Raw genomic sequence first — 21,459 nt, forward strand, 5'->3', positions numbered from 1 at the left:
CATATAGAAGAATTGATTATTTTATATTAAATAGAAAAGGAGATAGTTGTACACATTTCACCAAGCTCAAAAGAGAATAGTAAATATATTATCATGTATATATAGTCATCGGCAGCCGTCCGTCTCGAGAGACGATGGTGTAGCTTCTTAAGAGTCTATCTGCACCGCCGAGAATGGTTGTGCAGTCCGACTCGGGAGTGACACTGTATCTGTCTCCTCCCGTGTTGAATCGACATCTTGCGATGATGCTGGGGTGTCCTCTCCAGTGAAGCTGAAGCTACAGAGCCTGGGCAGGGTGATATGGAGGGTCTGCTGTTGCCCATGCAGCAGACCCCCCCTCTCTTCGCAGCTGAAGGATCCAAGGGAAAGACGAAGTCAATACAGCTTGGCTTCAGGTGCGCCGCAGGAGTTGCCGGTGTTGACTACAACGTCAAACCGCCTTAGGGACTCCGGCTCCAGATTTTCTGTCGGGGTTTACTCCCTTAGCCTTTCCCCTGAAGAGGTATGCCGCAAGGCAGCGGAAGTTTTTTGGAGTCAGAGTTTTCCTTCTCTGATGTGCCCTGACTGGAAGATCGAACCAGCGACACTTAGCTCGCAGGCCGATGCTCAATCCACTGAGCCAAACCAGCCAGTTCTATATATAGTCGTCGGCAGCCGTCCGTCTCGAGAGACGATGGTGTAGCTTCTTAAGACTCTTAAGAAGCTACTATATATAGTACTTAGATGTTATTATATATATATATATATATATATATATATATATATATATATAATGATTTTCAATACCTTTATTAAGAAATATCAAAAGTTGATTACAGTTCCATGCACAGTTTTACAAAGTTCAAGTGAAGGGGAGCATAGGGATGCCATCAATGTGCATGTTTGAACACTAGGGTAGAAAAGGTCACCCTGTAACTCCTGTCATCTTGTTGGGTAGTGTGATCCAAAAACATGCTTTTCCCCATTTCCACTAGGTCTCACTCAGCACAATACCTTGAGCTACTTGAAAGAGTTTTAATACATTATAAATACTTGTTAAATATTTCTCCTTTTATTTTGTCATCACCCTTCCCCGAAAAAGCTGTACAAGAAGCACATTTGACCCCATTCACTGCTGTTTGTATTACATTTGCACAAAGCCTGGTTTGAGAGTTGCAAAACAGTGCAAGTTACACATTACCATATTACACTTGGGAGAGAACCCACACACATTGTTATTTTTTATTTAACATTTAACAACAACAACAACAACAAAAAGTAATCACTCAACTTAGAAACAAAACACCATGGTCATTCAGTGAAACAGTTAAGTATGGGACACGACTGTCAATTCCACTGAGGTCCTCACAAGCAGCCAACAGCATGTCTGAAAACAACTGAATGCAGGAACACCCACATAGAATACAGAAAGGGATCTTCTCAGGCATGGAACATCATATTCTTTTGTTGGGGACATTGCATCAGAGGGGAATTACACGTTCAAAATAATCGGGGCTAGTAGGTCATTGGCACCCGATGGGAACAGCAATGGTTTGGCGTGCCTTGGTGAAGGCTTGTGCTGGGTTATCTAAAAGTAGATTTCAGAAGAGATTGTCCAGCAACATCAGCAAGAGCCATCTTCAGAGGAAGGACTCCTTGTTCACCCACATGAGACTGCGTGTCTCACTGGGCTTTCATTCATACTCAATGACAGATAACGGGCTTCCCCACTGGCAGTGGTCTCGCTTATGGTAATTGTAGAACTTGCCACACTGTCTCGAAAGTCCCAATGTCAGTGAACGGCATGGTGATCTGGATGGGTTGCTGTTCTCCACTCTTGGTTGGAGCCACACCTTCTGTATCATATGTGCCCATATAAACAACTCTGTTCCCATCAGGCTCTTTCGACTTCAGTTCCAGTGGGACAACCACACCACCGATGGAAATGTTCTCAACCTGCAGCGTGCTGGGCTTAATCTTCACCTCCACCTTGTAGGAGGAGCCGGTGAGCAGCTTGATGGTGCGGTTCTGGCGGAAGTGCTGCCCGTCCACTTTGAAGAAGACTGGGCCATCATTGGGCTGGATCCGCAAAACGATGGAGAGGTGCACCAGGCCCGGCAGGTCCCCCATGGCTGGGTGCAGAGCCGGCGCGGAGACTCCAGGGGTTGCCATAAATACTTTAAGCCTCAGTTTCTTCCTCCTGGGCACAAGCAGAGGGAGGACAGAGAGGACAGGAAATGCCTGGGGAGAGTTTGGTGCGGTGGCTTTGAGGGGAGAGCTGGGGAAGCGGCCGGCCGGGTCCCAGTGCTGACCCATCCCCAGTGCTGCAGGAACACCATTCCCGGCCAAGTCTATATATTTAAAAATCATTTATGGTTATCCTATATTTGTGAAAATAAACCTAAGGCTATTCTGTCTCTATCATTGTTATCAAATATATTTTTCAGTTCTAACATTTTATTATGCAGTTCATTTAATTTACCACATAGTAAAATTCACCATTTTATCAGGAAAATCTAGAACAGGCAACTAGCACAGTGTTAGATATGAAACAAAGTAAATATTTTAGAAAAATAATTGCAGTGGTATTACTATAATTTATAAAGGTATAATTTGCTCAAGTCTTAGTGACTGCAACCTCAGCTGAAAGTGTTTGTAGTCATGATATTAGCTAGATGCTTATGATGCTTATGAAACTCGTTAAGTAAGCTAAAATCTTCTAGTGTTTGTGAGGAAACAGAAAGAAAGAGAAAGAGAGCAAAGGAACATGTGCAGGACAAAGAAGAGAGGCAGACAAATTGCTAGGGAAATAGATGACAGAATACCTTGGTAGTGGTTTGGGAGTGTGGGGGATTCAGATACTCAGTGTTGCTACTTGAAAATGAAATACGGTCAGACTCCCCTATGGTAGCACATTTCATGAAATATTATTCTGACATTAACTATCTTTGATTTATAAGTATTGAAAAGGTCTCTGCCCTGTGTAACTATGATCATGTACTCCACTGCCAATATACCTGAAAATTAAGATTGTTTTAAATAACAAAAGTAGAAAAGTTTTATTTTTAATCAACAATATTACCTGTTGTATGCATGTATTAAATGTTATTTTAAAATGTTCTATAATTTTTGAGTTTTGTTATTCAGCTATAAAGAATGGTATTTTAGCAACATCAACCATTCCTAGAAACCACATAGAATAATTACAGGCTGTGAAAAAGGAGACTCAGAGGAGACAGGCTCCTGCTTTTCAACAGGCAATTTATGTGGTCCAGTGTGGAATTTTTTCTTACTCTGGCCATTAACCCTTGTGACATTTTGTTTATTTACATGGTTCACAATTATGGAGATAGCATGTATGCTAAATAATGACACCTCAGAACAGAATATGTAAGTTAAACATTACAAGGATTATTATAATATAGAATATCATATAGTATAATTTTATTTTAATGTCTTATTTTAAATCTTAAAATACAATGTAATGAATAGTTGTTAATTTTCCAATTATTTTAAGCAAATTATGTTAGGTATACAGGTTTCTTTGTTACTCACTCTTTTCTGTAGGCCATAAATTACAGCAAGAGCTGCTATTTCTGAGCTGGGAAAACTAACTACATTGGGTATATTTTCATCCCAGGGTTTCAGGAGCCAAGTGGCTGCCCTTAATTGCTAAAGGCAAGGTGGGTGTGATTACCTTAATAAATTACAGAGTCAAACCAGTAATCAGAATATTCTGACTTGCAGTGAGCTGTGGTGTTGGCTAGTTGATCATGGCATCGTTAAATGAAATAGTCTACTAAGTTTTTACTTAATCCATATAAGCATAACTAAAAGGTTTTTAGGTCAAGTGAACAGAACTCCAACTTGAATCACAAAGAGTCAACAGCTCGTCATTCAATTTTCAGTATTGAGTTAGTTTAAAGACCCAGAACCACTTGAATGAAAGGGGAGGATTAATTATTACAGAAAGGTCTCTGCTACTCTGTTAATCTTACTTCTAGCACTCCCGAAAGGGAACTGTGGACTTTCATAGAGTATGCTCTGGGGGAAAAAATAATAAAACTTTTCAGGATTATTGGAGTTTGGTTCTGATTGACACTGATTACAGGAGTCTCAAAACATCACTGTGATCCACCAATTAGAGTAGGGGCTTATGGAGTCCATGTGGTCGTTAGCTTTAACTCAGATCAAATCACATTGTGAGGTTATTTCCATAGTTCTGGAATGTATAATTGGAAGAAACAATGACAATTTTTCTATCTGGGGTGGTTGATCCTTACTGGCAAATGGAAATTGTACTGCTGCTATAAAACAAAGATAGAAGAATATGTTTGGAATAGAGAAGAGAACTGAGGTGTCTCTTAATATTACTATGTCTTATGATTAAAATTAATGGGAAGCTAAAACAACCTAATTAAGTCAGGAAAATGAATGGTCTAGACCTAATAGAAATAAAAATTTGAATCACATCACCAGGTAAATACCATGACACTTTGACATTTCTTATTTTAATTTTTTGATGGACTTCCATACTGTTGTCCATAGCAGCTTCACCTTTCTACATTTCTACCAACAGTATACAAGTGTTATTTTTTCTAACCCTCACCAACACTTACCTTTTTGTAAAACATTTAAATAGGTATCCCAACAGGTGTAAAGTCATATTTCACTGTGTTTTTTATTTGCATTTGCCTGATGATTAAGGGTGTTGAGCATGTTTTTATATAGTTGTTGGCCATTTGTATTTCTTCTTTAAATAAATGTCTATTCAAGCCCGTTGCTCATGTATGTGTTTGTTTTTAATATTGGTTATTTATGGTAGTACTTTAAACATTTTGGATATATGGTTTGAAAATTTTGTTTTCACATTCTGTAGGATGCTTTTTTAATTTTGTTGATTGTTTCCTTTGCTGTGCAGAATTTTTTTAGTTTGATGTAGTGCTACTGGTTTATTTTTGCTTTGGTTGCTTGTGCTTTTGGTATCATATCCAAGAAATAATTGCCAAGACAAATATTAAGAATCTATCGCCCTATTTTTTTCTAACAGTTTTACAGATTAAGGTATTTTTTTATTAAATTTATTGGATAGGTATGATATATTATCTGTATATTGCATTGTGACCCACCACCCAAAGTCAGATCTTCCATCACCATATATTTGACCCTCTTTACCCTTTACTATTCCCTGTCTCCATTTCTTCTAGTAATCACCTTACAGTTGTCTATATCTATGAGTTTTTTGTCTTATTTGTTCATTTGTTGCTTTCAGTTGCATAGCCCACATAAATGAAATTATATGGTGCTTAGCTTTTCTGTCTAACTCATTTTGCTTAATATAATATTCTCAATATCCATTCATGTTGTTGTGAATGGCAGTATTTCATCTTTTTATGGCTTTGCAGTATTCCATTGTATATATGTACCATATCCTTGTTATCTAGTTATCTATCAAAAGACATTTTTGTTGTTTCCATGTCTTGGTCACTGTGACAAATGCTGAAAAAATATAGAAGTGCATATGTCTTTGTAAATTAATGTTTTAAAAAATTTCAAGTAGATGGCCCTGGTTGGTGTGGCTCAGTGGATTGAGCACTGACCTTCAAAGCAAATGTTTGCTGGTTTGATTCCCAGTCAGGGTACATGACTGGGTTGCAGGCCAGGTCCCCGGTTGGGGCCAAATGAGAGGCAACCATACATTGATATTTTTTCTTCCTCTCTTTATTTCTCCCTCCCCCTCTCTCTAAAAAAATAAATCAAATAAAATATTTAAATTTTTTTTTCTTTCAGGTAGATACCCAGGAGAGGGGTTTCTAGGTAATATAGTAACTTTATTCTTAATTCTTTGAGGAGCCTCCATACTGTTTTCCATAGTAGCTGTACCAGTTTACACATTTAAGTCTTTAATATATTTTGAGTTTATTTTTGTGGGTGACATAAGAGCCAAAAAAACATTCTTTTGCATGTAGATTTTCAGTTTTCTCACCATTTGTTGAAGAAACAATCCTTTCCCCTGTGTGCAGTCTTGGCACTCTTGTTGAAGATCCGTTTACTATATCTGTGTAAGTTTGTTTACAGGCTCTTTATTCTGCTCCATTCATCTATATGCCAGTTCTTCCTTCATATGATCCAGAATTTCCATGTCCATAAAAATTAACATCAGAATCTTGGAGAGCTATCTGCACTTTCCTTTTTTTTTGCAGCATTATTCACAGTAGCTAAGAAATGGAATCAACCTATATGTCCATTGATAGATTAATGGATAAAGAAAATAGGATATATATATAGACAATAGAAAATTATTGAGCCTTTAAAAAGGAGGCTATCCTGCCCTATACAACAACATGTACGAATCTGGAGGACATTTTATAAAGTGAAATAAGCCAGTGCCATAAGGAAAAATGATTTGACTTATATGAGGTATCTAAATCAGTCAGTCTTAGGAGCAGAGAATATAATGGTGGCTGCCATTGCCTGGGGAAAGGAAAATGGAGAGTTGTTCAATGAGAATAAATTTTCAGTTATGTAAAATTAATAAGTTCTAGAAATTCTCTGTACAACATGAAACCTTTCGTAGTTAATGCTACTATATTGTACATTTAAAAGTTTGTTAAGTGGATGAATTTAATTTCAACATCTTTTCCACAGTAAAAAATAAATACTGTAGTAGAAAGCACTAAAAAAATAGTTATGACCAGCTAGCTGAGTACAAAGGGACTACAGAATGAGTGAATGAACAGTGGAAGAAGGTAATTTTAAATACCAGCTACAGAGAGTGATCAATTGAAGAAACAGAAACAGTAATTTTTATTAGTATTTTCCTCATTCAGCTATTAAAATTATTTTTATGTGTGTTAAATTATTATAATTTTCTTCCTTTTCTCATCCCTTTGTCACATATATTACATATTAACTTCACATCACAGTATTTAAGATACAGGACATCAAGGAGAAGGATAAACACCACCTAAAGACTTAGCATCCTCCTCTGATGAGGGTATTAATGAGTTTAAAGTGGTAAGTAAGATAGTTATATCATGCTAGGCAGAATTATGGCTGCTATTGTTTTCATTTGGAGATTAAGTATAGTTTAAGGAGAAGTGTATGGATGTCAAACTGATAATCAGTAGAGTTCCATGGTTAATTTTATGTGTCAACTTGGCTAAGATACAGTGCCCAATTGTTCAAACACCTGCTTTGATAATATTGTAGAGGTATGTTTTAGGTGTGACAAATATTTAAAATAGTAAAATTTGAATAAAATAGAGTATCCTACACAATATGGATGGACTTCATTTAATCAGTTAAATGCCTTTGAAGAGCAAAGACTTAGATTCCCTGAAGTAGGAAGACTTCTTCTCAGCACTACAACATGGAAACCATGCTTGAGGTTCCAACATGCTTCCCTATAAAATTCAGACTCAAGCTCCCAACATCAACTCATCAGAATTTCCCATCTGCTGGCCTGCTCTACAGATTTCAAACCTGCCTGTCCCCACAGTCATCATTTAAACTAACTTCTTAAAATAAACCAGTCTCTTCTCCCCATTATACACACACACACACACACACACACACACACACACATATATATATAATATGCAAAGAGTTATTTATGGATGCAAACATAAGAGGATTTAAAAGATTTAAAAAAATAAAGCTAATGGTTTCATGTCAGTCTGGATTGTTGAGGAAATATCTTCAAAGAAAACGACAATATTCTTTTTCGTAAGTGGTGGTGCATAAATGTCACTTTTTGTGACATTAAATGAAAATAATATCACTCTATTCACAGTCCATTGGTCTGCATAGTCACATTATCCTGCTTGACTAAAGCTAAACTGGAAACTTTAGTCTTCCATGAGTCCAAGAAGAAAGACACAGATTTTTTGTTTTGTATAAGACTTTATAAGAGTGATACATTTGACACTTAAATAAACCTATATTTCCAAAATAAAATCATTAATACATTTAATAGGACATATCGTCGTCGGCAGCCGTCCGTCTCGAGAGACGATGGTGTAGCTTCTTAAGAGTCTATCTGCACCGCCGAGAATGGCTGTGCAGTCCGACTCGGGAGTTACATGGTTTCTGTCTCCTCCCGTGTTGAATCGACATCTTGTGATGACGCTGAAGCTACAGAGCCTGGGCAGGGTAATATGGAGGGTCTGCTGTTGCCCATGCAGCAGACCCCCCCTCTCTTCGCAGCTGAAGGGTCCAAGGGAAAGACGGAGTCGATACAGCTTGGGTTCAGGTGCGCCGCAGGAGTTGCAGGTGTTGACTACAACGTCAAACCGCCTTAGGGACTCCGGCTCCGGATTTTCTGTCGGGGTTTACTCCCTTAGCCTTTCCCCTGAAGAGGTATGCCGCAAGGCAGTGGAGGTTTTTTGGAGTCAGAGTTTTCCTTCTCTGATGTACCCTGACTGGAAGATCGAACCAGCGACACTTAGCTCGCAGGCCGACGCTCAATCCACTGAGCTAAACCAGCCAGGGCAATAGGACATATAATAGGATGATAATGATATATGTTGATACCTTAACTATAAATTTCCAGTAACTCTGACAGAAACTAAATTTTCATTCACTGTTTTTATATTGTCTTCAAAATTCAAACAAAACCACTGGTATGACTTCTGTTAAAAGATTTGACAGTTGTGCAGAGTTGCATTATTAGTTTACCTCACTTATATAATCAAAAAATTTATTGAGCATATGCTAAGTACAAAGTCCTATTCTACTGCTGGAGGATATGGCTCTGAGTCAGACACTTTGGGGATTACATTCTAGCAGAAGGAGATAATAAATAATAAACAACTAAATAAATGATTAGAAGTGCTCCCGGTGGATATAGGATTCTTCAATGGAGTTACAAGAAAAGCATTTTGGGACTCACACATAGACGGACTTGAAGCATAGGGAAAAATTGGTCGCAGAGAAAACAAAGGACTACCGCAGGTGCCCAATATCTTCTGCATGATCAGGTGGCTCAAGTCCAAGTCTCTCTGTGGAAGAAGTTCAGCCTCTGGAGTGGCAGACTCACATGGCCCCCAGAGGGACCAAGACCCAGAAATGCAGAATTTTACTGTCTCAATAGCCCCATCTGTGCATCTGATGCTAATGCTTGATGGCGCCAAGACTGCGACTGGTCTGTGCTTTAGTCCATGTTGTGGCCACACAACACAGCTGCCAGGCCTGCATGTCTTCTACGGAGAGCGAGCATGCAAACGACCAAACCCCAGGCCTTTGCTAAACTTGGATTATATTTCTTTGGGTCTGGGAAGAGATAAGCTTTCCCCAAACTAACCAACCTTCTAACTGATTCTGTGGGATTGTGTTGGGCCAGCCACCCCATTCAATCCCTTTTCTGGATCTTCCAGGGTTCCGTCCTCTTCTCCTATTGGATTTTTTCTCCAAACTAGACTCCTCCCTTTTATGTTGCCATTTGGGCTGCTACAGCAGCATGCCTTGACTCTTTTATTCCCAGCCCTGACTCCCACTGGTAAATCTAGTTTACAGGCTGGGTGTTCCCTCCGAGGCAGATTGAGAAGATTGGAAGTCCAGTCCTTCCTGCCTGTTTACCTACTTGGGGATTAGCGTCTGTTTGGGGAAGAATGCAGCTGTCCACTGGGGAGTCTGTGAAGCTGCCTCTTCCTAGTAAATCAATCTTAATGTCTGATGCAGCTCCCTACTTAATCAGGCTTAATGTTTGATTCCATTTGCTGCCTTCTTTTGCTACTGACTAACCACTTACTATAACAGAAGGAGATAATAAATAATAAATTGCTAAGTAAACTATTAACACAGTTAATTATTTTATTTTGTCTCAGGCTTGTTTTAGATAATATAAGAAAGAAGTTTAAATAAAAGGGGTAGGGGTCATTACAGCAGTTGCAAGAACAAGTAGATGCCCATCACCATACTTAATGGTCTATTCCTTCCTTAGCCTTTAATATGTTCACATTTCTCTTACTGCTTTCTTTAGTCACTTGTATAAACCAGCTGTCATATGTCATCCTATGTTAGTCACTCAGATTCAAAATAATTTCTATCTAGAGCTGTACGTACTGTCACCTTGTCAGGAATGCCACTGCTGTATGCTTTTCAACTTTGCAATTGTGTCTGATTGACACTTTTGAAATTATGTCAACTTTTTTTCCCTTTGTTTGCTTTATACAAACTACAAAAAAAGATGTAGTTCATATCCATTAGCTTGGCAAAATCACAGCCTCCACGAGAGAAAGTCCAATCTCATAAATCATGTATTTCATAAATAAAAAAATAAAGTTGACTGAATAGAAACTACCAATTCACTTGCCAAGATGATTTCTGGTCTAGAAATTAACAACTTTTGTTCTCAAATCTCCAACTTATTAATTAAAATCCCATAATAAAAAATACATAAAACTTAAATATATTAATTGATCTTCTTAGTATACAATGATATTTTTTTCAAGAAACAAGTTTTATTAAATAAGTGAAAAAAAATAATTAATTATAGATTCCAGAACCTGTGATCTAAAATGAACCACAAGCCAAGTATACCTGATAGATTTTTTTTAGTTTCATTCACTATAACATCATGAAAAATACTAATGGAGCCTAAAATTATCATCGTTTCTTTAAAAATCTAATGTCAAGTGTACTTTTTGACTTAAGAAGTCTGTCAAACTAAGAAAGTGGGAATTACTTACTGTTCTAAATAAAAATGAGAAAGATATAAGCATAAGTAAGTATAATAAGCTATAGATGTTCAAAATGAAAACCTATTATTATATTTTAAGTAATAAATAACAGGTAATATGAAAATGTTTTTATAGTACAGTTTGTTATAGTTTTTTATTTTTCAAAGAGGGTTTCCAGGTTGAAAATTTTACTGAATAATTGTGAATATATTTTAACTAATTACAGGAGATGATTTGGGTTCAAGATATTATTGCTTCAAGTCTATTGCTTCAGAAATAGACATGTTAATCACTGAGACATAAACACTATATCAAAATGAAAGTTAGAACATAGCTCCACAATGGGTAAGCTATCAGTAAAAGAATGAAAAAGTAAGCCTGTTTAGAATGAGAGTAATTAACATGAATGCAAACATTTCACTCTCCATAACATAATTCTAATTTTATTTTTATTGACTATTAAATAAATTATATCACATAAAATAGCACATGTTACATTACCAAATTAGTCACAATAGATAATTATGTTTAGCTAATACATTGTAATTTAAATTGATTCTAGGGATTCAGTTTTCTCATCTTTTATTATCTCAAAGACAGTTAAATGGGTGAAAATTAAACTTAGAAAAATAGAGCAAGCAGAAGTGATAAATGAAAATTAGTTTTGTATTGGCTTCAACCTAAGGGTAGTAATGCAATTGGCTGAAAACGCCTTGGGATACTCACATGGGTCCTGGTGGGCTTCCCGAGAGACATATTTTCTTTTTAAACCAGTGTTACAACAGAATTGACCTTTGTGGTTTTATGATTGCAAGATGTCCTGCAGCAATAACCATCAGGAGACTCTGGGGGAAAAAAAAAAAAAGCTTATTATTTTCAGGCCCTGGAACATACCAGGCAAACCAGGGGCTATACTACAGGTGAGGGGGTGGGTGAGGGAAAGAGAGAAAGAGTTCAACCATGAGAACAAGATCTGGGCTTCTACTATTATTGCGGTCAAGGGTGGGGATCTAGGGTTTTCCAGGTTCACTCTTTATTAGTAAATTTAAAACATAACACTGGGAATTGAAAGCCAGGAAGAGGAAAATCAAGTAGCCTGAAGGTCAATTACAGAAATCAACCAAAGGAGCCTTGATTGGGGAAGGTGTCCTGGCTGTTTAGTCTCTTGGTTGTCAATGTGTTTATTGGAGAAGGCATGCTTTGAAATGGATGCCTCTTTGTAGTAGATCCCTTGGCAATCAAAACCTAAATTGGGCACTTGCTTTATTACAAAAGGAATAAAAGTAAAAAAAAAAAAAAAAAAAAAACTATCAGGGTTTACAATACAACTGTATGAGCCCACTTTCGGTATGTTAATATTTTCAAAAATTCAAAAATAACCATGACTTACAACAACAAAGATTATTATCTCACTGGCCTGCACATTAACTGGTGAAACTCTGCTCCAGGGATTACACTAGATTCAGACCTGGTCCACGGGCTTTCTCTTTTCTTGTGTAAATTGAAGAACCAGCTTCTATATGACACATGTTTTTAATGTAGAGAGATGCTTCCTACAGAAAAGTCACTCAGTTCACCTCTAGGAAGCCACTCAATTCCCTTCCCACGCTATTGAAACTGCTGGGAATGAATTTCACTGGCTGCCCCAGCACCACAGATAGGAGAAAGGGAGAGAAGCTCACTGGTATCCAGATGAAAAGTTTATCATCATGACTTTGACAAGATTATGAAGGAACATATCCATCTACATAAACACATATACACATGTAATTATTTTTGTGTATATTCACTTCTACCTCTATTTCTATGTTTTGCTTATTTACATATGCACATATTCTAAATAATTACAGAAAGTTCTGTTGGACAGCACTGATATAAATAGACAGACATAAATATATGTGTATTTAGACAGCCTCAAAAATAGTTTCTAGAGCTTTGTTCATTGAGAAAACCTGGGAGCTTGGACAATCCGATAGCAATGAGCATCCATAGGACCTAGATACTGGATTTCAAATATCAGTCTCAATGTAACTTAGGCTTTTTGTTTATAGGAAGACTGAGCTAGAGAAAGATGTTCCCAAGAATATCCTTTATGCAAGAAATCAACGCAGTACTCAAAGCAAGATGAGGGCATATCAAAAAGACACAGAAGCCAATTCCAAAGGAACTTCTACTAAAAAAAATCAGGACACTTTCATCATGAAAAGAAAAAAAGTAAAAGATTATAACACATCACAAATAATAGGATTTCTAGAGTTTATAAATATTAAAGTTTTTATGACAAACAATGATATATTATGATTTCAAAATTACTTATTAATGACAAAGATAAAAGAACAATTTTACAATGGAGAAGACTGGCAGACATACTTTAATTAAAAAAATCAAAGTTAACATCTCTAGTAATGTGACTAATAAAAAATGTATGCCAACTAATAGAATGTAATGAATAAAAATACCTTGACTTTTGTGATTTTCTGTCAAATATGCCTAATCTGAAAGTAATCACACACACACACACACACACACACACACACACCACATTAGATCAGACTTTCTAAAAATAAAAAGACCTTCTAAAAATAGATGGCATATAATCTTGTTCAACAGTTTAAGACTTTAAGGTCAAAAAAGTTAAATAAAGAACTTCTTTTTAATTGAAGAAGACCGAATAGAAGTAATAAATAAAAGCAACACTTAATTCTAGTCAGATGTATTTTTTTTAAAGGCATTATTACAAAAGTTGGCAACATATGAGTTGTGTTTGAGTATTAGATGGTTGTAATATGTTAATAAGTTATTGATTTTTTTACACTTATAGTTATGTAGAAAAATAATCTTACTTGTAGGAAATACATTCTAAAATATTTGGGGACAGTGTCACATCATGTTGACATTTCAGATATATAAGCAATTTATTATGAAGTGTTGTGGCTTAAATTTTTAATATAAGTATATATTATACTACCACGGTATTTCATTTTTTGGAAATACTCATTAACATCTATTGTGAGATAGTCTTTCTAAATAAGATCATGAGCGCGCCAACAAATGTAACTTTCTAAATTCTGCAAAAAGACTTCTGAATGCATATCTTGCCAATTTATCCCAATCATAAGAAGGATACAATTTTTACTAAATTAGGGCAAAATTCACATTAATAACTTGAAGATGTATTTAATAAAGGAACCTTTTTCTTTTAATTGAACAATCTGTTCTCTTGACTGGGTATTTTAATGTTCATCATCAAAAGAGTCATCTACTCCTTATTAACAGACTTTTTCTCATAATAAGATCCATCTGAGTAATTTTTATAAATTAATGAATAATAATTATATTCTTGAAATACACTTCTTATAAACAACTATATCATAAACTGATTTGAATGAATAAACTTTTAGTTGTATTAATTTTGATTACAATTCAAAATTTAATTTTTTTTTTACCTCATAAAGCTCCTTTTTGATCTAAAATCATAATGATTCAGATGGCAGTTAACCACAAATATAAAATATAAACTCAATATATGACAATTTTAATATTATTATAATCACACTTTAAATGAAATAATCTCTATGCATGGTGACAGCGAATGTTGTGCTGCATAGAGAGGAATTTGAATACACCTTTGATTTTCGTTTTTTATGGAGAGAGGAATCTGGGTACATGGTCAATTTTAATTTCTTATCTACCTAATATTACATTAAGTACCTCTATGTTAGTCCTGAGATACACGACAATGGACAATACCATCAAGATATGTACCCTTATGTTCTCATGGAGTTTACATATTCAAGGGATGATACACAATGTATGTTTTATGTGTATGTGTGTGCATACATATACTCATACATGTATGCCCAGGTGTTAGCTGCCCAAAGTCCTCAAGCTGATGCTTTGAAAGTCCAAAACTCCAAACATCAGAGTTTGGTGTAAGCAAAGGTTTATTGATTGAGAAGGCTCCAACCAAGAAGATGAGAGACATAATCCTCAAACCCATCGTGCCTGCTGGACCACACCAAGGTTTATTTTTCATGAGACTAGGGGTAACATGTATACGGGCATGCTGGTGGGGCAAGTTTTAATTGGAGGACCTCAGAACTTAACCATTTATGCCAAAGGGGCATCTACACCAGATCTTCCTGAACAATGTACCCATGGTTTCTGAAGTGTTTCAATGTTCAAGTTCTGGTTATGTCCTGGTCTTTTGGTTCCATGATGGGAGATGCAGCTGGAGGTCAAAGCTCTCTCCTTTGTGCATGCTTCAGATACAGGTCTTGTGGTTCTGGCCATCTGTTGTCTCTTAAAACAATGCAGCACCTTGTCAAACTTGATAGGATCATCTTGCGCTGGTTTTGTGGTTACAGAGGCACACACACATGTACACATGTAACATAAATATCACTTATGGTATTATTTTGTGTGAAGAAAATAAAAGTAGGATAAGAGGGGGTCTACATTAAACATAGTGATCACTGATAATTTCTGTGAAAAGCTGGATTTTGAGTTCCACTGAGCCTTTGAGAAGATTCCACACAAGAGCCTAAGGTGTAAAGAAAGAAAATGTGAAGACCCTGTGGCAAAAGAAGCTTAACTGGTTTGGGAAACTGGGATAGGTGTGTGTGATTGTTAGAAAATGAATCTGGAGAGAATGTGGAGCAGAAATATGTGGAGAATTAGGGTATGTAAGGCATTTAAGATTATGACAAGATGTTTGAATTTTCTTTTCTATGTACATTGGAAAGCTTTTAAAGGCTTATGAAATACATTTATTTTTTTGTTCAAAGCTTTATTTATTTTTTGAGAGAGGGGAATGGAGGGAAAAAGAGAGGGAGAGAAAATTGATGTGAGAGAGAAACATCTATCAATTGCATCTCATACACGTCCCAACCAGACTCTGAATCTCACAGCCCAGGCATGTGCCCTGACCGGGAATCAAACCAAAGGCCTTTCACTTTGCAGAATGATGCCCAACCAACTGAGTGACACTGTCAGGGTTACTTTTTAAAAAAAAGAACACTCAGAACTCAGTGAGACAGAATCACAGGAAATAGTAGGAGGTGAGGCTGTGGTAAGCAGGTGCCACATTATACCTGGTAGTACATGCCATGTTAAGGGTTTTAGAACCCATCTTAACATGTGCAGGGTGCGGGGTGCACTAAAGGCTTTATAACAATAGAGAGGGCTTTTCAGATTTGTATTTATTTCTAACACAGAGAATAAAGACGCGTTTTACAATATATTAAGGATGGAGAACCATATTTGTATCCTGCAATTTTTTTTTGTATGCCTGAGGGAGAGCAAGTATAGTAAGTTAGTTAGAAAAAGTGAAATAAAGTGAAAAAGAGAGAGCTAGGCAGATAACAGAGATTTGAGAGAAGCAGAAAACAAGATGATACACAGAGATCAAGTAGAAAGTAAATTTCAATGGTAAAGAATTTGAAACATTAATGAAAATATAATAATTATAAAATAAGGTTACGTATTGTTCTCTTTAACAAATTAACAAATATTTACAAAAATGTTCAAAATTACTTTATTAAAATATATTGACAAAGACAGACACACATATATGAACTGAATTATCGTAATGCTTTTTTGAAACAAAGCTAGATGATTAAACTAGCATATATGATTATGTCCTACATGTCAACCTTTTTCATCAAAATTGTCAAAATAATCTCTTATGATTTAAAAAGCAGCAAGATCAAAGAGCACATCAACACTCTTTAATTCAGCTTATTATCTTTTAGAATTGTTAATCCTTGGAATGAATTTCATATTCTGAAGGCCTAGACTGACAAGCTCCGTCTCTCTCCACAACTAAGAAGGACTACAACTACCGCAAAACTAATAATAACCAGAAGTTCCAGAAAACAAAGCTACATGGAAGTCCAACGTATGAAGTTATAAACAAGTGGTGCTCATCCGGATGGGTAGGAGGGGTCAAGCTGTACTGGCAATGGCAGCAGCGGCAACAGTGGTGGACACGATAAGCACAGACACCTGTATTTAAGGGAGGAGAGAAGCTCCTGAGGACCTCCCCTGGCTGCAGATTAAACCCATCAGTTTGTGATTCCAACGCCGGGGGAAGACAGACCCCCATTGCCTCGGACTGTGAAGCCCAGAAGGGGTGGGATGGAGGAGGAGGCTCCCGGTCTCTCAGAGGAGACTAACAGCAGGAATCCATCTTGGACCCCGCCCCCATACAAAGCGCCACAGTGTGGTGAGAAGGGTCGCCCGGTAGTGATGAGTGCACAGGGCTCTGCCCTCGATAGTGTAGGAGGTGAGACAGCCCTGCCCCAAAAGGAAAGATAAACAAAAACAGTCAGGATGGCAGGAATCATGATTGAGATCCCAGCGATGCAGCTGACCAGAAAGCAAATACCTGAATTAACTGACGAGCAAATAGATAATCTTTCTGAGGCTCAGTTCAGAGCTATAGTCATAAGACCAAAAGCAAGAAAACTCTATAGTAACAGACCTTGCCACTTGTGCCAATTGATCTTGCAGGTCATATGATAATATAAATAATGGTTGCAGATAATATCATGGAGTTCCCTGCAAGTCCCAATAGAAAACTTACAGTTCAGTCACCCAGGTTCCTAAAAATGTCATTTGGATGCATTAAAGATCTTCTCACTGTTCAAAAATATGTTTTATTAAGGTCTTTAAACTGGTAGAGACTGAGTTTCCAACTTTGTACAATAAATACCAATTTATGCTAGGTTATCATGAATCCCAGGGCCATTATATCAGAAAAACCACAGCAGCAAGCCATCACATGATAGAAATGACATATTCAGAATCAGTCACCAAAAGACCTATAGGACTTAACTAATATATATCAACAGGAACAGGGACAACATCAATGAAAATGGATCCTTAGGTAATGAAGCAACTTGAGGAGCACAGATAAGTTACAGTATACGTGGTGTAGACACATATCCTATCTCTATTTTTCTGATGCCTCTCCATAAAATCACACCTACTACTGTGTTTTTCTTACAATCAGCTGTTGTTGAAAGAAAACAATGGATTGGTTGGGTTTAGTCATGGGTTGGCTTGATAGAAGTATGTGAGCTGAATTAGGCTACTGCCACTCTATAATGTCTCCTTGGGTCAACCCTGTCAGTAAGTGGTAAGGGGAATTTTCTGTTGTGGAAGGACTTAGAAATTTGGGAAAGAACATGCTGATGGAACTGTGGGAATGAACACAACATTTATAGATCCTTGCCTATTAAGTCAATGCCTAGCTGAAAACATGCCTGACAGAGGGAGGCACTGAGCAACCTAGGAAGAAGTTGAGTTCATCCCGTCCCTCTCCCAGGTTATTTCAAAGCTTATACTGTAGATTCATGAATAACTTAATCCCAGTGGTAGAAATGGAGAATATGCATGGTTCCACAAGCATGGAGAAGCTCCTTGTTGGCACTGAGACCATGCTTGCTTTGGGCTGCTCCCAATCAATAAACTGGACTTTACAGGGTGATAGTGCAGGTTCATTTGTGGGAGATGTGTGACTCCTCCGAAAAATGACTGAGGACTCCCATTGCCTTGACTGCAACTTCCGTAGAACCATGCTGTAGTCTGAAAATCTTCTGAGCCAACCCTTCTGTGTTATCTTTCAAAGGTGTCAGGCCAGAATCATGGTCAGGAAACTCTCCTCACCTTTTTCCTCACTGATGTTTCACTAATAAATCTCTTACATGTCTCTTCCCAACTTAACTTCTGCTTCTTTGGAGATCTAAACTAACTCAGCTTTTGGGGAATTCTACTGAGGATGAGAGCAACAGAGGTGAGCAATGAGTGGATGAATTGAAGGCTTCTCATACTGTTGTGGAGGGAGTCAAGATAGAGACAAAATAATGTACTTGAAATGAACTTGAGGCTAGAATCAATTTGCAATGCTAACTTTTTTACTGGTTACATATTAAAATAATCTTATTTTGAAGAATATTTAGATTTAAATTTACATAAAAGTTGAGAAGATAGTACAAAAGTAGTTTATATACCCCACCCAGTTATCCTTATTAGTCTTGGTTTACCCATTCTAATTATCTCCTCATTTACATACAGAGTGGGATATTTCTGAAGTTGAGATAGAACTACATTATTTCCTTACTTAGAATATTTCAATTACATCTCTTATTACTATTTTTTAATTAACATTGTTTTAAGAACCTATATGGCTCAGTGGATTGAGCATGGGCCTGCGAGTCAAATGTCACTGGTTCGATTACCAGTCAGGGCACATGACTAGGTTGCACATCAGATCCCCAGTAGGGGCACGAGTGAGAGGCAACCACACAATGATGTTTCTCTCCCTCTCTTTCTCCTTTCTCCTCTCTCTAAAAATAAAATAAACAAACAAACAAATAAATAAATTATTAAAAAAAAACTAAGTGTATTATTACCTTATCAAAAAAAAGAATTTACATGGTATGATCATTCACTATTTTTCTAATTTCACTCATAATTAGAGTTCTTATTTTATACTTACACTAACCATCCTTCCATCTTCAATCATGACTTGCCACTTTTATATTTCATGGTTGTATTAGTAGGAATTCTCCAGAGAAAAAGAACCAATAGGACACACACACACACACACACATGAGAATATTCATTATAAGAACTGGATCACATGGTTATGGAGCCTAAGATGTTCCTTAGTCTGCCATATTCAAGCTGGAGAATCAAGAAAGGCTATGGTATAATTCAGTCTAAGTCCAAAGGCCCATAAGCTAGGAGCTCCAACATCTTAAGGACAGAAAAAGATTAACAACTCAGCTTCAGCAAAAAGAGAGAAAGTAAATTTGCCCTTCCTTTGTTTTTTTGTTCCACAGGGACTTTCAATGGATTGGATCATATAAACCCTCACTGAGGAGGGCAGATCTCTTTCCTCAATCCACTTAGTGTAATATTAATCTCTTTCAGAAACATCCTCATTGATACACCCAGAAATAATCTTTCAACAGCTATCTGGGCATCCCTAAACCCAGTCAAGTTGACAAAATTAACCATCACAAGTATCTTATTTCAGCTTGTTTTTTTTTTTTTTTTTTTTTTTTTTTTGTATCTTCTGCCTGCACATTCTCTGCATTGTCCATCTCAGCTTTGCCCCCCCCCCCCCCGCTTCACCTAGTTAATTGTCATTGTAATTTCAAGTGGCAAGTAAATACTAGGTTTTCAAAGAATATCTTTTTGGGGGAGGCGGGGGAGGGAGAGAGAGAGGAAGGAGAAGGAGAGGGAGGGAAACATCTATGTGAGAAATATTGATCAGTTGCCTGTCACATGAACTCTCAACCTAGGCATGTGCCCCAATTGGGAAATAAACCAGCAAACTTTTGCTTTGTGGGACAACACTCAACCGAGATACACCATCGGGGTCAGGGCTTCAGGGAATATCTAAAGTGTTATCTTATTCTACCAATGTTATCTGAACATCTTATTTTCTCTCAGTTTTGTAATAGCTCCTTTAAATGTATGTGTCCAACACTAAATTCTAAGATAATGATAGCGTGTCTATCTTGCTTCTGTTACACGATGGCTAGGACATAATGGATATTTGTTAAAAAGAAGAAGTTAGAAAAAAGGAGAAAAGAAAGCAAGGTGAGAAAGAAGAAAAGCAACGAAGGAAGGATTTCAAACTACTTAGCTAATATAAAAAAAATACATGTATACACTAGTTATATTGTTATGTCCATTTATTTTTTTTAATTTTGACTTTTGACTTGAGAAACAGTTATTTTGCCATAAATATTATGGTATGTTTGGGTTAAAAACTTGGATCTAATTTGTTCTCTTTTCCAGGTTGCTCAATAAGAATAATTAAGTTTCCAAGAACATATTTCTTCATATAAATGGAGTAATAAATTTCTTTGACTCCAAGGACTAATAATTTTCCAAAATGTCTCTAGACTTCTATATCATCATAATCTGTTTAAAAGCTCATTAAAAATGTAGAAAAATTTAACAATCATATCAATTTTTAAAGTTAAATATTTAGTTAAGTGCATATGGATATAATGACACTTCAAAATATCAATGAGTTAATCATACTTTTTATGGAGTAATAATATAGTTTATATTATTTAAATATAATAATTTAAAATATTTCTGTTGATTTTCCTTATGTTCTTATTTTGCTTGCCGTTGTATTTTAGAAATGTGCACATATACATAGTCAAATGGCCTATTTACTTCATAATTTTTGAAACAGCTCTTTGTCTTCCCACTTATCACATATTTACTTCACTCACTTTAAGAACTATATTATAACACATAGTTTCAGAGAATTTAATAGTAGATTATATTTACTAGAAAGCCCAAGAGGACTAAAATTGCTTTTTATGATATTACTAAACTATGAACTATGTCAGCTTTTAAACTTCTTTCTTCCAGGAATTTTTATGCTCTTAAAAATGATTGCCACCATAACCAGTGTGGTTCAGTTGGTTGGGGGTTATTCTACAAGGTGAAAGTTGCCAGTTTAATTCCCATTTGGGAGGTACATGCCAGCGCTGCTTCAGCTGGGGCGCATGTGGGAGGCTATCGGTCAGTGTTTCTTGCTCACATTGATGTTTCTCTCCATCTCTTTCTCCCCTCCTTCCCCTTGTTCTAAAACTAAATAAATAAAATATTAAAAAATACTTATTAGTCTTTCAATAAAGCTTTCTGGCTAAAATCTGAGATAATATTGTAATGCATAGTAAAATAACCCTGAGTCAAACAAGATAACTGATTTATAAATACTTTATGTTTTTATTATATAGTGAAGACACATTAACTTTTA

At 36.4% G+C, this 21,459-nt stretch overlaps 1 pseudogene; it reads right to left on the minus strand.

Moving 5' to 3' along the window:
• Nucleotides 1-1,248: 1,248 nt before the first annotated feature.
• LOC150020072 (CB1 cannabinoid receptor-interacting protein 1 pseudogene) lies at nt 1,249-2,109 on the minus strand (annotated as a pseudogene).
• Nucleotides 2,110-21,459: the final 19,350 nt, after the last annotated feature.

Source organism: Furipterus horrens, unplaced genomic scaffold, assembly GCF_987537825.1.
Source record: "Furipterus horrens unplaced genomic scaffold, mFurHor1.1.pri manual_scaffold_2, whole genome shotgun sequence".
In the NCBI taxonomy this organism is placed as follows: domain Eukaryota; kingdom Metazoa; phylum Chordata; class Mammalia; order Chiroptera; family Furipteridae; genus Furipterus; species Furipterus horrens.